Source organism: Podarcis muralis, chromosome 8 (assembly GCF_964188315.1).
Source record: "Podarcis muralis chromosome 8, rPodMur119.hap1.1, whole genome shotgun sequence".
NCBI lineage: Eukaryota > Metazoa > Chordata > Lepidosauria > Squamata > Lacertidae > Podarcis > Podarcis muralis.
The window spans coordinates 8,785,126-8,798,912 of NC_135662.1; positions in this window are offsets into that span (position 1 = coordinate 8,785,126).

The following is a 13,787-nucleotide window of genomic DNA, read 5'->3' on the forward strand; positions in this document are numbered from 1 at the left end:
AACTCCTAGTGGCTGAGGTCCCTTTGGCTCCCCCAATAAAATATTTGAGGAGGCCAGCCCCCCCCCCCAAAAAAATGATGGGCATTCAAATGGTGTGTGCACACTGTCGCGTATTCCACGCGGCGTTTTCAGCGAAGCACTAAGAGTTCCAGGTTTTTCAGTGCAGTCCTTTTAATGTGAGCTATATACAGGCATTTACAAAAGAAACAGTCCATACAGAGTACTTACAAACGAATACTCTCCACCACAGCACCACCACACTACAGCACAACCACCACACCCACTGTTAAACAGGCTTTCCTTTTAAAACAGGTGATAGCCAATCACACTAATCACACTCCTGCTGAGTCACTCTGACCCAGCAGAGTATTGCATCATCCTGTTGAAGCCTGCAGACTTATCCAGTATCCTGCGAATCCCAACACTCCTCCTTAAGTCAAAGGCTTGAGACCTAATAATTCTCTTAAGTCTCGAAATTTAGGAGCATCCAAACATTTTGTATACAAATCTGCCACATTGCATTTTGTGTTACAGTGCTGTACCTTTAACACATTTCTTTCCAAAGCATTTTTCACATTTCTGTATCTTATAGCAATATGTTTACTCTTGCTTTTAAAGTTCTGTTGGTTGGCGAGCTGTTGTGCAGCCATGTTGTCACTTAGCACAGTGATTGGCATTTCAGAAGGTATTCCAAGCTCTTTTGTTAGGCAAGCAAACCACTCTATTTGTGATACACATTCGCTTATGGCTGAGTACTCTGCTTCACAAGTACTTGTGGCAACAAATGTTTGTTTCTGGGATTTCCACTGAACCAGGGCATTTCCAATATATATGGCATAGCCAGTGGTAGACTTTCCATTTTCTCTGTCCCCCCAGCTGGCATCAGCGTATGCATACACTTGCTGATCATATCCTGTATCCAGCACCAGTTTGTAATCTTTTGTGCCTTTCAGATACCTTAGGATTCTTTTAAGTGCTACCCAATCTCTCTGAGCCGGGTCTGCACTTCTTTGGCTTAACATGTGCACTGCCAATGTTATGTCGGGTCTTGTCCAACAACTTAAATATAACAGAGAACCCAACAGAGAATGAAACGCTGTTGCATTCTCACATTTTTGCCCTTCTGGTTCATTTTTGTACTGGGTAGTTATGGGAGTGTCAACCTCATTTGCCCTCTCCATTCCATACGTCTTCAGCAACTTTTCGATTTTTTTCCTTCTGAACCTCTACTCCTAAGTAATTCTGAATCTCTCCCAAATACTTCAGTTTGTATTTGTTACCTAGGCTGTTTATAAACCAAGACACTTGCTTTTGTGCAGTTGTTATTAGACAGATATCATCAACGTACAAAAGTAAATAACAAACACTTCCTTGCACCATTGCTGAATATAAACAGGAATCAGCCAGGCTTTGTTTGAATCCCATCTTTTTCAAAGTTGTGTCTATGCATTCATGCCATAGACGTGCACTTTGGTGTAAACCGTATAGTGCCCTTTGCAGTTTTAACACCATGCTGTCTTTTTCCAGCTCATAACCTGGTATTTGCTGTAAATACACCTCGGCGTCAATAGGAGCATTTAAATATGCTGAGGCAACATCAAAATGATTAACTTTTAACCCTCTCAGACTTGCCATTGCTAAAACTGATTTTACTGTTTCAGCCTTTGCTGTTGGGGCAAACACTTCATCATAATGTATCATTTTCCTTTGTGTAAAGCCCCTTGCAACCAACCTGGCTTTCCTCTGACAACTACCATCAGCCAGCTTTTTCACTTTAAAAACCCACTTACAGCTTATGGGCTTTTTACCTTTAGGCAATTCTGTAGGTACAAACACATTGTTGTTTAGCAGAGAGTTATACTCTGCCTGCATTGCCTTTAACCACGCCTCTTTCTCTAGAGTAGGTAACTCTTGCACGTCTTCAAAGTTTTCTGGCTCAGTTACACAAACCTGGTTTATGGTGGCTGGGAACCCATAACGGTCTGGAGGTTGACCTTTATTACTTCTTGCAGACCTCCTTGGTTCATTAATCTCACCCCCTGGGCTACCTTCAGGACTGCTTTTGGGGTGGATTGACTCTGTAGATCTACCTCCTCCTGTCCCTGTTGCACTTTCTTCTCTCCCCTGCTCCATGCTAGCAGCTGGAGAAAAATGCTCAACCTTCACCTCCTCCCTTTCAGTTTCTCTGGGAGAGCTGCCAATTCTTAGCTTTGTTTCAACTGCCTTATCAGGTATGCTCGGTAGTAAAACTTTTTCTGGCAGCAGGTTTGCATGTATCTTGGGCCAATTTCTATGCTCATTAAAGCTGGCTGATCGACTATAACTCAAAAGATTTTTATCATCTTCAAACCTATAGGCTTTCGTACCACTTTCATACCCAAGAAATAGCAACTGCTGTGCCCTTTTCCCACCTTTTCTTCGGTTCTTTACAGGTATGTCAACCCATGCCTTTGTCCCAAAGATTCTCAAATGTTGCAAACTGGGACTTTTGTTATAGAGAATTTTATAGGGTATGTCATCTAGTACCCTTGACCACAAGCGATTCCCAATATAATTTGCGGTCTTAATACTCTCAGCCCAGTACTTAATTGGAAGATTTGCATCTGCTAACAATGCTTTCATTTGTGTCTGCAAGACACCTCCCCTACGCTCTGCTACTCCATTCTCCTGAGGCGTCGCCACATTGGTAAGCCTATGTTTAATCCCTTGGGAACGCAACCAGTTTCTTAGGGAGCTTGCCATAAACTCTCCTCCCCTGTCTGTCTGAATAGAGCACACCTTTTTGCCAAGTTGCCTTTCTACCCTTCTTACCCAGAACTTCAAAGTTTGGGCAACGTCAGACTTTTGCTTTAATGGATAGACCCAGCCAAATCTAGAATAGTCATCCACTAGAATCAAACAGTACTTGTTGTGGGAGACACTTGGTGGAAAAGGACCAGTTACATCAGCATGAATCAACTCCAGTGGTTTTTTGGTTTCTCTCTGGCTTGCTCTTGCTACTGGGCAAGCCCTGCTTTTAACCTCCTTGCAGATATTGCAGTCTAAGTAATTATCACAACTTTTAATTTTTTTCATCCCCCCACACAACTCCAATGTTTTGTTCAGCACCTTATAGCTTGCATGAGCCAGACGCCTGTGCAGGAGATGAATACACATATCATGGGTTGGGACATTTTGCACATTCGCAACCTTAGACTCACACTGCAGTACATACATATTAGCTCTAAGGTTAGCATTTGCCAACACTGCCCCATTTTGCTTTATCTGGCACTGATCTCCCACAAAGTTTACTTCAAAGCCTGCTTTTGCCAAGTCAGGAATGCTCAGGAGATTGTTTTGCAAACTAGGCACACACAACACATTCCTGAATGTGTGTCCCAGCTGTGGGAACACAACCTCCCCCTCACAAACCACATTAGCTTTCTGGCCCGTAGCAAGACTTACATGTTTTTTGTTTGAAGCCCTAGCATCAGTTAGCAGTCCTTTTCTTTTACAAAAGGTTTGAGAAGCTCCACTGTCCAGAACCCACAGCTCTTCATTTTCTTGACCATTTGCAGACACCCAAGCGGTAGACTCCCTCTGCTGCCTCTTGTGCTTCTGCTGTTTTTGTTGTTTTCTTGGGCAGTCCCGCAGCAGGTGTCCACTGGACTTGCAGCAAAAACACCTTTTTACTTTGTTGACCACCGACTGGTCTGCAGCAGCTCCTCCTGGCTGTTTCTCCGGCTCCCGACACCCCTGCTCTTCCCGGCTGTTGTTCCCTCTGGGATGCTCCAACAGCTGGGCTGAGGTCATCTTTCGCTCTGCACGCCTGTCCTCCTCTGCATACAACCGTCCGGTAACGTATTCCAGAGTCAGCTTATCAGTCTCTACAGACTCGAGGGAGTTGACCAGCATATCATAGCTGTCATCAAGGGAACTCAGGACTATAAAGACTTTGTCCTCTTCCCCCACAGGCCTCCCTCTTAAGGCTAGCTCTTGGAAACAGCCTGTTAGGAATTTTAGGTGGTTTACCAGGGAGTCCCCCGGTTTCTTCCGACACCGGTACAGTCTCCTGGTCAGTGTTATCAGTGAGCCAGCTGTCTCTCGCACATGGACAGCCTTGAGCGCATTCCACGCCTCACTTGCCGTCACCTTATCAGCTACGTAGACTAGCTGGCTGTCGTCCACTCCAAGGATGATCGTAGCCAAGGCTTTCTCATCCTTTTCAAGCTGGGCCTCTGCTAGTGCCAGCTCTTCATCGTCGTCCTCCCACTCCTCCTCTGGGGGCTGCGGTGGATCTTCTACCACTTTCCACAGGCCCTCACGCTTGAGGAAGTGTTGCATGCGGACCGACCAGATGCTGTAGTTCGTGGCCGTTAGCTTCTCCAGCAACACGCCAGTTCTGGACTGCTCCATCCCTGCAGCTCACCTCCAGCACCCACGGCTAGATAACTGCCACCTGTACTCTTGCGCAGCGGAAGCGTGCTGGGCCCATAACCCTGTCGCGTATTCCACGCGGCGTTTTCAGCGAAGCACTAAGAGTTCCAGGTTTTTCAGTGCAGTCCTTTTAATGTGAGTTATATACAGGCATTTACAAAAGAAACAGTCCATACAGAGTACTTACAAACGAATACTCTCCACCACAGCACCACCACACTACAGCACAACCACCACACCCACTGTTAAACAGGCTTTCCTTTTAAAACAGGTGATAGCCAATCACACTAATCACACTCCTGCTGAGTCACTCTGACCCAGCAGAGTATTGCATCATCCTGTTGAAGCCTGCAGACTTATCCAGTATCCTGCGAATCCCAACACACACCACATCTTGTGATTGATTATGTGGGGTGGGTCTTACCTGGGTTTCCCCAATGACCGCTCCCCGCATAAAAACGGGGGGCACCCTTTGCGTGGACGCGCGCAGCCCCTGGATCTGGAGCGGCTCCATCAGCATAGGCTTGGCTTCGCCTTCCCTCAAGGTGGGATACCTGGAGGTCTCCGCCTACCTCAGTCAGCTGTCCAATCCTGCCTGGGGGAAGCATTGCCAAGGAGACCAGGCCAGGTAGGGGAGGGACTACCTGCCCACACAATAGAGGGAGGATCTTACCTGGGAATCCTCACTTGGCTCCAGAGCTTCTCCCACCCTACCCACCCTCAGTTAATGTCTTGTTTTGCAGGTTAACTTTTCTTCACAGGTTTTGCAGTTTAACTTTTCTTCACAGCTATGTGGGCGCTGCTACGTCAAGGTTGCTGTTAAAGGCCCGGAAAGGAATTTCCCTGCATTGGCAGGTTTCGCCTTTCCCGTAGCAAAACGTCACAACTTTGGCGGTATCAGGCCTTGGCCGGAATCCTTTAGAGGAATCTTCCTCTTTGCAGCAGCGATACCAGGGTTCCCCGTTAAAGGGGTTTCTGAAGGGAGGCTTTGACCGTATGCCGAAAGGTCGTCATTGCTCTCCCCTGCGGTGGCGGCATAACGGGGGGGCGGCTATCTCTGCTTGAACATATGTTCTCCAGAGCCGGCCTATCCGCCCCCCACCACACACACTGGATAACCCTGATGCTCCCTAGGTCCCCAGCTGGGGACTGGGAAGGGAGAATGCCCAATGCCTGAGCCAAGGTCTACCCATATTTGAAATTTAATAAAGTTGTGGCCAATTTAACCCCATAGCACGTTGTCTTGACTCGTTATTCCACATGACGGGGGGCCACTCGGGATCTGGGGGCTCCGCCTGTCCACGCAATATTTTATTCAAGTTGGAACCCCTGGAGCTGGCCTATGAACTGCACTTGATAAAAGGCCCTTCTATCCTCAAATGCTATCTGAGCCTCCAGGGACACAGCTGGATCCAGAAGCACACCCAGACTGTCAAACTGCTCCTTCAGGGGAAGTCCAGCCTCATCCAGGGTAGGCAACTGATCAATTTCTCAGACATGAGGACTACTCGCCCACAATGCCTCTGCCTTGCCAGGATTCCAGTTCAATTTGTTCTTCTTCATCCATCCCATTGCTGCACCCAAGCACTGCCCAAGGTATTGCATGGCCTCTCCTCATTCCGTCATGGAGGAACAGAGCTGTGTGTCATCTGCATGCAGACAGCACCTTGCCTGCAAACTCCTAATGACTGCTCCCAGCCGCTTCATATATAAATTAAATAGCATTGGTGATAACCTTGCCACCAAAGGACTGAAAGGCAACTTCTCAATCCTACTGTCTGGACGTGGTCCCAAATGTAGGGTTGAAACAGTGTCTCCAATTCTCATTCACCTGAGGTGAATGGTATCCAAAGCCAACGAAAGATCTAGAAAGAGCAACATGTTTCACTCACCCATCTATCTCCTGATAGAGGCCATTTATCAGGGCAACCAAGGACTATTCAGTCCTGAACCCATGTCTGAACCTAAATGGAAATGGGCCTGCATAATATTATTTAAACCGATTGTGATCTGGGCTCAGAGCTGGGAATGGGATTAAGACTGTCTTGGTTGCCCTGGTGGATGACCTTTGCAGAGAGTGGGACAAGGGGTGTGTGTCCCTTGTTCTATTTCTTGATCTCTTACCAGTTTTTTACACCATTGACCGTTATATATTCCTGGACTATGTAGGGGGTGGGTGGGTATCAGGGAGCAATGTTCTGCAGTGATTCTAGAAGGTAGTATTGCATGACTTCTTGGCTTGCTGGTTCTTGAACTATGGGGTGCTGTGGGGAACTATTTTGTCTCAGATGCTATCAAATATCTGTATGAAGCCATTGTGAGTTTTGGAGTAAGGTGTCTTCAGCATACTGATGATACCCAAGTTTCTCAGTAACATCTGAATTGGGAATAACCAGGAAGACACTGGTCTGTACTCTGGGTGCAGTGGTGGTCTGGATGAATGGATAAATAAATAGGGTCTGGCAAGACAGAAGCTGTGTGGGTGAGTTGTTCCAGGATCTAGAAAGACAGTAAGTTGCCTGCCTTGGATGGGGTTGAGGTTTTCCTAGAGGAGCAGGTACTTAACTTTTGGGTGTTCTTGGGTCCAGCTCTGTCACTGGAGGTGAAGATGCCCTCGGTAGCCAGGAGTGCCTTTTACTAATTACAGGACATTTAAAGCACATAACTTTTTAAAAAAAATCTCGCAGGAAACTCTTGATATTGTTTTGTTTGTAAGGATATATGCATGTATTCAAAAATTGAAAGATTAATTATTCTTTTTAAACACACACAAACCATATTGGCTTTTAAATCAGTGAAGGAGAAACTATTGTAGAGTAAACCATTGTAATATATGCGAGTGGTTCCAAGAGCCTTCAACAATTGGGGGCTGGAATATGAAACATGGAGCATGGAATATGGAACATTGTCTGGCATGACAACTGAAGCATTCTAAAAACAGCTATTTTGAAATGTGAAATGCTGGAAGCTAAATGAAACACAGCATTTGCCTAAAACATTTTCAAATGTTTCCTGGGAATTATACTGGAGTCCAAATGACGACCCTGCAAGAAAGGTCAATGTTGTTAACCTCACGTTGCAGAAGGAAGAAGTAAGGCTGCAAAAGAATGTGGTTGCACTATGGAAATTCTGTGCAGGGGACTTCCCTATTGAGTCAGCTCGCCACAATGCTATTCTAGCTCCAACCAGCAACCAACCCATATTAAATTGCTGTGACAATGTGATTCTAAACCAGACTTGTAAGCAGGGATGATCTCAGAACCCAATTGTCAACAGCTTCCTGGAACCTTCTGGCCTCCTTCCTCTGATTGGCTCTCACAACACAGAGTTCTGAGAGCTTTACTTCAGAATAAAAGAAGGCTTGACTCAATACTCCACTCCTCGCCAGTAAGAGAAAGCTACAGTAAGTCCATGTGTTCTTTGCCTATTCATCCTCTCCATTCATGTCCTGCATAAGATGAGGAGGCTGCCTACAGTTAGATTCCATATCTATCCAGTTCAGTGGTTATTTAAATGGTGTCACAATCTAGGAGTCCAAGGTGAAGATGGAATTCCATCAAAGAAAAAGAAGGAAGTATCCAGCTTCTGCTTGATCATTTTCCATATTTGGACTTTAGCTAGCCTAATCTAGCACACAAGTTAGCTACCGCCTCACGCCAACAGATGACATAATCACTCCTGCTCTGAAAACAAATCCTTGAATTCCAATGCCCTGTGCCTCCGGTCCCTCTACAATCCTGGTGATCTCTGTAGGATAAAATCCCAGGCATGACTGTTAGACATACTAACTAAATGGAAGAGCCTCAAAACTTATGGATCTGTATCTGTGAAAGAGATGGTAGGTCCAAATGAAAAGAACTCTCTTACTTCTTGACAGGTGAGCCTTCTTTCTGGGCTCCTACACAAGAAACTATGGATGAAATAGAGGAGGTAGACAATGAAACAATCAACACCCAGATGAGTTCGGAGAAAACAACCAACATCCGGGTGAGTTCGGAGGAAACAACCAACATCCGGGTGAGTTCAGAGGAAACAACCAACATCCGGGTGAGTTCGGAGGAAACAACCAACACCCGGGTGAGATCGGAGGGAACAACCAACACCCGGGTAAGATTGGAGGAAACAACCAACACCCGGGCAAGTTCGGAGGAAACAACCAATACCCGGGTGAGTTCGGAGGGAACAACCAACACCCAGGTGAGTTTGGAGGAAACACCCAAGACACAGGTGAGTCCTATCAATCCAAACTGATGTGTAAATGTTTTCCAGATTCTTATAGGTAGAACAACCCATAATACATTCGGTTTGAATTAGGCATTCTTAGGGTAGTCCCAATGTAGAAAGGAAAGATATTATGGGTTGTTCTAAATCTATATGATTAATATGTTAGTTTGGTATAATAAAAACAATTGATAAAATAATTTAGCATACCAGCTGGGTTTGAAGCCTGTTAAACTTAGTTACACGACCTGGTTCCCTAGCACAAAATACTATTTTAAAGGCACATTCTCCATCTGCCAGATTTAGGCAGCTGCATGCTTCATCTGCATAAGATTATTCCCTAAACATTGCCCAGTTTAGATCTGAATCTTGCCCTTATTCGCATTGTATTTATGAATATTTCCAGGAATTTGGTTGTCCGGATTTAGTAAAATCCTGTGATGGATAAATTTATTTCTTGGGAGGATTAAGTTCAAAACTGAACCTCCCCCCCCCCCTTTGAGTTGTTTCAGTGTGATGGGCCAAAACTGGTAAGCTGGGTTTGGGGGGAAGTTCCAGGGCCCCTGGGATTTACAACCCTCATTTCAAGGCTGGTACTGAAGTTATTAATGACACTCATCCATTTCTAATCAGTGATATCTTGCACCTGGGGCCTGTGATGGGTTTTCATCTCCTGATTGGACTGTAACAGTCCAGTTTCTCAACTCTTGGATTGGTTGCAGAATGAAATGGGTACTAGAAATTAATTGTTAATATGCTGATCATGACTTGGTTTACTTCCAACAAGGCACCAGAAACAATGTGCTCTCCTTCTTAAGATGGAGAAGATGTGGCAGGAGTAGTTAGAAGTACATCCATCACAGCTGCAGCAGGGAGTGCTAGTGTGCTCTGCCCACTAGCTGGATGAGGAAGAGTGGTGGGAGCCAACCACCCAAGATGCCCTCCAGGGAGGGCACAGAAGAAGACAACTTAGATCCTGGATCCTGGTGGTGTGACACTGAAGAGCAGTCTGCAGAAGGGATGAGCTGGGAGGTGCTAGAAGCAGGAGGTTTGAGCGATCAAAGGGGAGTAAGGACAGGAGAAGGAGGCCCTTCCAGGACAGGAGGAGAGGCTGAGAGTCACAGTGTGTGAGCAGACTTGGACAGAGAGGAGTCAGAGGTTGACCCTGCTCCACAGCAGCAGGACGGTCCCAGTCCTGCTGGCTCTCCTCCCACTCTGACACTCCTCTCAAGGAAAGTCCTGCACATTGCTGAGCAACAGGCCAGACAGGCCCAGAGGAGGAGCTCAGCCTCTCTACATAGCCTCTGTCTGCTTGGAAGGGATCCAGACTGATAGGTTAGAGGGGGATGGACAGAGCTAGTGGTCAGTTTCAGCTATGTCTTTGCTGGATTAAGGCAAACCAGAGGGCTCTGCTGTGTGCCTTCTGTGTGTGTGCCTGCCCTGTGGTTGACCTGGCTCCCTGACAGCTCCTTGACACACTGTCACCCTGCTTTCCATGCACTGAGCGTGGACATCAGAAAAGAAGCACATACACTGTCAGGAAACTGAACTGCTCAGAAAGTTCACTCATGATCTCATGGAACATCTACACATGAGCAGCTGCTCTCATGTATCTGACCTTGTGCAGTTTCATCACAGTACCTGCTTATCCTTCCTGCAGGAGTCGTCAAAGTTGCTTATTTGGGTCTCAGTTGCTTCCTGCCTCCTATCACAGTGTGATGGTTACAACATGTGGCTACTCTACTCTCCAAATGTGGTAAGATGGTGCTGCAGTGTAGCTGGCTTATTAAATCAGCAGTTATTATAGGGCTTTTACACTGTTGAGGGCCACATTCCACCTAGGGTAATTTGAGGGGGGCCACATACTGGCAGTAGGGATGGAAGGATCTGCCTGTTTTGGTTCTCTCGGTTTCTCACACACCCCAGTCTTAAATTTGGTCCCCCACATTTCTGTAGCAAGATGCTTATTTTCTGTTTAAAAATCTTCATGAATTCCCAGGCTGGTTATTTGTGCCTTTTTAGGGTCGGATAAGCATGGAATGCAATGATTCGGTGTTTACACAGTGTAGCATGAGCGTTGCAAAATGCAGAAACACAAGAATCAAATTATTCATTGGCACATTGAGATATAATCCTATATAGACTTCTTTAATTACTATTGGAAAAATACATGGAACATCTAAGGCAAGAATCTAATGTCAAAATTTCCATATCAGTCGTGACCCTCTTGGGCACGCATGTGGCATGTGAATATGCACACACATGGATGCACAGTGAGAACGCACAGCATCTCTTCCACTTCAGCCCATTTCCTTTCTAACTGCTGCACAATAATGTAACAACAACAACAACTTTATCATTTATACCCCACCCATCTTGCTGGGTTGTAAACACCACTGAATTTGTTTGTCTTGCAGCTGATCCATAATTCAGAAACTACACCCATTTTGAGTCTTAGCATTTTTTTAAAAAAAATCTTAAGTTTTGCAAAAGGGGGTTGTTATGTTACTAATGCAAGCTGCTTCACAAGCAGGTACCCCAAACATGCCTGAATTATTGAGAAGTTTGATAAATGACAGAATGACATAAAGGTGGGGACAGCTTTTGTGATTTCTGGGACATCGCAGATGCTCACCTTGTGCAAGAAACTAACTTTTTCACTGTGAATGAGGCAGAGTCATTCCTCATCCCGACATTCCCACTGTCCATCCAGCATTGGCTGCAGCTCCCTGGCAAGAATTTGTTGTTTTGTTTGTTTTTTAAACATAGGACAAAAGTCTTAAAGGATCTACACTGGCTCCCAGTACGTTTCCGAGCACAATTCAAAGTGTTGGTGCTGACCTTTAAATCCTTCAGGGGCCTTGGCCGTGTATACCTGAAGGAGTGTCTCCACCCCCCATCACTCAGCTCTGAGGGCCTTCTGGCAGTTCCCTCACTGCAAGAAGTGAAGCTACATGGAACCAGGCAGAGGGCCTTCTTGGCAGAGGCGCCCTCCCTGTGGAACGCCCTCCCATCAGATGACAAGGAGATAAAGGACTATACAACTTTTAGAAGACATCTGAAGGCAGCCCTGTATCAGGAAGTTTTTAGTGTTTGATGTCTTACTCTACTTTAGTTTGTTGGATGCTGCCCAGAGTGGCTGGGGTAACCCAGTCAGATGGGCAGCATATTGATGAGGATGATAATGATGATGGAAGCTTCCTCAGTGTTCACACTAACTAGTCATGACTCTCCAGGCTTTCAGCCAGGTCTCAGCCTCTCGGCTTTTGCTGCCATACACTCTGCAGAAAGGTCCTAATGTTGAATGTTATGTGCTTCTCTCCTAGTTCCTGCATGACTTGTATAACACAACTATGTTGGAAGAGCTTGGAAATAGAGTAGATTCTAAGCGGATCCTGGCCACTATCCCTGTGGCTTTATTTCCATTCGGAGCTATCTGTGGGTCCTTTCCTGTCGCTTGGCTGATGGATAGATTTGGCAGGTATCGATATAACCCTTTAAGTGGTGAAGTGCATTTCCTAGCATGCTGAGGGGATGCGAGAATGGGTCGTTGCTGCTGACCTACATTCCCCAGTAACGTCTAATAAAAGATAAAATGTCGTCACCTTTGTTAGTTTCATTCCACCTACCCAAGGCATTCAACCAAATGGAATGGTATTTCAGAGAAAGGCAAAGGGGAGGATGTCAGCTAATTTTTATCTTTCACTAAACATTTCAGGGAGTGTTGTATGGCAGGGAGGGACAGTGTCCTGGAATCTTATCTGATCACTTTTAGCTAGCTAATTGAACTTTGTTTTAGGGTGGTGGGAACATGCTCTCCAAACGCATTATAATCCTATAGACACAAAATTAGTTGAAACCACATTGGTAGGTTTATCTCTCACTACACTAACACTACAGACAGAACAATATTTAAGTATTCTTATTATTAAAAGGAAGTAGATTGCACACAATTTGGATAACTGAGATTTCGGAAGGGGTAAACATTTCATCCTGGATTTGCATATCTTAAGTGTCACCTTTAGGGTAGTTACCCAATCTAAATTCTTTAACCAGATCCCCACTAAAAGAACAACATCCATTGAATTTCCCGTATTGTGCATTTGTTCAGTTTGTTTCTAGGCTTTTGCTGTGTTACTCGATATTAGGGGTATAGCCTGCTTTTGACTGGTTAGCTTCATAATATAGTTTAATTTATCCAAGCACTTTTTAAACTGTTCTGTATAGGTAAAATTTCTTCACCCAAGCCTCTTTAGATTCAAATATAAATGTTTCAAAAAGTTTTTGCCAAGCAGCCAAAATTTAGGGTGATATATCCACGGGAAGAACTTGGAAAAGCTACAACTTAGGCAATGTAACCAGTGGCGTAGCATGGGGGGTGCAGGGGGGGCCGGCCACACCGGGCGCAACATCTGGGGTTAGGGCAAATCCACAGGTTAGGGGACGCAAATCCGCGGGTTAGGGGGCGCAAATTACTTGCCTTGCCCCGGGTGCTGACAACCCACGCTACGCCACTGAATGTAACAACAAGATTTTTTTTTACAGAAACATTTTTCTCAGTGTGGCAAGATCAAAGGAAGACAACCTTTCAAAATCACTTTTCATTATTATTATTTTTAACCAGTAGGACAAAGCTGTCCAGAGATTATAGGAGCCCTTCTAGAAATAGTTTCTTTAGGCTCATGGTTCCCCAAACTTCCAAATATTGGAAGCTTTTATATCTACGTGGGACTCTTAAGTACCATTGGAATTAGAATCTGAATCTTGGGTGGGATGTTGAAAACCCTTAAAATTGATTTTGATTAATTTATTTCAGCCCTGTTATGTCCATTCAGTTCCTGGTGTAAATAAGGTGGTGTGTCTAAAGCATCTGCTAGCATCAGGACCATGTCATAATCAGCATTTAAGTTAGCCAGATGTTCCTTACTTTTTATTATGATGCTTTTAATATTTGGGTAGTTTCTAATGGTTCCAGGTCCAATATAAAAAGAAGGGAAACCCTGTTTAGCCATGCTTGAGATGTTTCGTGCATCCCAGTCATTTACTCTCAAAATATCAGTAGAGTTCTCCTGATTTGAGAGATGGAATGAGTGATGTGACATCCCAAATTCAGTCCAAACAATTGAACTAGGAAGCTCCATAACTCCCCT